We start from the raw sequence: 2649 nt of genomic DNA, 5'->3' as shown, positions 1-2649 counted from the left end.
CTGAACCCAACGACCCAAACTTGGGAGGCACACCAGAAGGGAGGCGTGATGCAACCGAAGAATCGCACCGAATAAGCTGATCTGGCAGTTAACTTCCCATTGGCAGTCCAGCCCTAAGGCAAACTCCAACGTGACCCCATCCTATCCGCCCGTGTCCGTTTGGGGTAGAGGGACAAAGCAGAGCCTTCAACGCACGGCCGCAAATGGACCATCGTCTGTTTTCTGTCCGCTTTCGACCCATTCCCGGCCCAAGTTTGGGTCGAGTTTGCGGCCGAACGGACATGAGTGGATGGCGCGTGGCGCCTGCCCATGTCCTACCCTGGACAGCCCGTCGGGGACGCAAACCTTCCTTTTTCTACCCCCTCCCCCGCTCCAGCCGCACCTCTCGTCCCTCGCCGTCGCCGCCGTTCCACAGCTCGGCCGTGCGCTCGCCCCGTCCCTTGTTGCAGCCCCCGTTCCCTCGACGCCCCGAGCTGCCCAACCACGGCCACCTGATTTGTGCACCCGGTGGTCGGATTTGGAGCGGATCCAGCCCGACTTGAGCTCGCCCAGCCGCGGGAGGCCGCGTCGTGCCATGGACTGGCGGGGTGAGGGAGTCCTGGACTAGGGGGTCCCCGGGTGTCCGGGCTATGTGATATGGGCCGGACTGATGGACCGTGAAGATACAAGGCAGAAGACCTTCCCCCGTGTCCGGGTAGGACTCTCCTATGCGTGGATGGAAAGATTGATGTCTGGATATGTAATTTCCTTCCTCTGCGAACCGACTCTGTACAACCCTAGGCCCCTCCGGTGTGTATATAAACCGGAGGGTTTAGTGTTGGGTAACGTAGCATGCAATTTCAAAAAAATTCCTATGATTACGCAAGATCTATCTAGGAGATGCATAACAACGAGAGGGGGAGAGTGTGTCCACGTACCCTCGTAGACCGAAAGCGGAAGCGTTAGTATAACGCTGTTGATGTAGTCGAACGTCTTCGTGGTCCAACCAATCTAGTACCGAACGTACGGCACCTCCGAGTTCAGCACACGTTCAGCTCGATGACGTCCCTCGAGCTGTTGATCCAGTAGAGGGTCGAGGGAGAGTTTCATCAGCACGAAGGCATGGTGACGGTGATGGTGATGTGATCCGCGCAGGGCTTCGCCTAAGCACTACGACGCTATGACCAGAGGAGTAAACTGTGGAGGGGGACACCGCACACGGCTAAGAGAATAACTGTTGTGCTTTGGGGTGCCCCCCTGCCCCCGTATATAAAGGAGGGGAGGAGGAGGCCGGCCACCAAGGGGCGCGCCAAGGGGGGAATCCTACTAGGACTCCACTCCTAGTAGGATTCGCCCCCCCCCCTTTTTCCTTTCTCATGGAGGGGAAAGAAGGAAGGGAGAGGGAAGAGGAGAAGGAAAGGGGGGTGCGCCCCCACCCCTAGTCCAATTCGGACTCCCTATGGGAGGGGGGCGTGGCCACCCCTTGTGGGCTGCCTCCCCTCTCCCCTATGGCCCATGAAGGCCCATTACTTCTCCGGGGGGTTCCGGTACACCCTCGGTTCTCAGATAAATATCCGAAACGTCCTGAAGCCATTCCGGTGTCCGAATACCTTCGTCCAATATATAAATCTTTACCTGTCGACCATTTTGAGACTCCTCGTCATGTCCGTGATCTCATCCGGGACTCCGAACAATCCTCGGTCACCAAAACACATAACTCATAATACAAATCGTCATCGAACGTTAAGCGTGCGGACCCTACAGGTTCGAGAACTATGTAGACATGACCGAGACACATCTCGGATCAATAACCAACACCGGAACCTAGATGCTCATATTAGTTCCTACATATTCTACGAAGAACTTTATCGGTCAAACCGCAATAACAACATACGTCATTCCCTTTGTCATCGGTATGTTACTTGTGTTGGGAACGTAGTAATTTCAAAAAAAAAAAATCCTACGCACACGCAAGATTATGGTGATGCATAGCAACGAGAGGGGAGAGTATTGTCCACGTACCCTCGTAGACCGAAGGCGGAAGCCTTATGACAATGCGGTTGATGTAGTCGTACGTCTTCACGATCCGACCGGTCCAAGTACCGAACGCACGGCACCTCCGAGTTTAGCACACGTTCAGCTCGATGACATCCCACGAACTCCGATCCAGCAGAGCTTCGCGGGAGAGTTCCGTCAGCATGACGCGTGATAACGGTGATGATGTTGCTGCTGATGTAGGGCTTCGCCAAAGCACCGCTACGATATGACCGAGGTGGATTATGGTGGAGGGGGGCACCGCACACGGCTAAAAGATCAACCGATCAACTTGTGTGTCTATGGGGTGCCCCTTGGCCACGTATATAAATGATGGAAGGAGGAGGAGGCCGGCCCTCATAGGGCGCGCCCAAAGTGTGGAGTCCTACTAGGACTCCCTAGTCCTAGTAGGATTCCACCTCCCACGTGGAATAGGAAAAGGGGAAGGGAGAAGGAGAAGGAAGGAAGGGGTGCCCCCTTTCCCTAGTCCAATTCGGACCAGTCCATGGGGAAGGGGCGCGGCCACCCTTGAGGCCTTTTTCTCCTTTCCCGTATGGCCCATTAAGGCCCAATACGAATTCCCGTAACTCTCCGGTACTCCAAAAAATACCCGAATCACTCGAAACCTTTACGATG

The sequence above is a fragment of the Aegilops tauschii genome, chromosome 1, assembly GCF_002575655.3.
Source record: "Aegilops tauschii subsp. strangulata cultivar AL8/78 chromosome 1, Aet v6.0, whole genome shotgun sequence".
NCBI classification, from domain to species: Eukaryota; Viridiplantae; Streptophyta; class Magnoliopsida; order Poales; family Poaceae; genus Aegilops; species Aegilops tauschii.
This window is presented reverse-complemented; position numbering follows the sequence as displayed.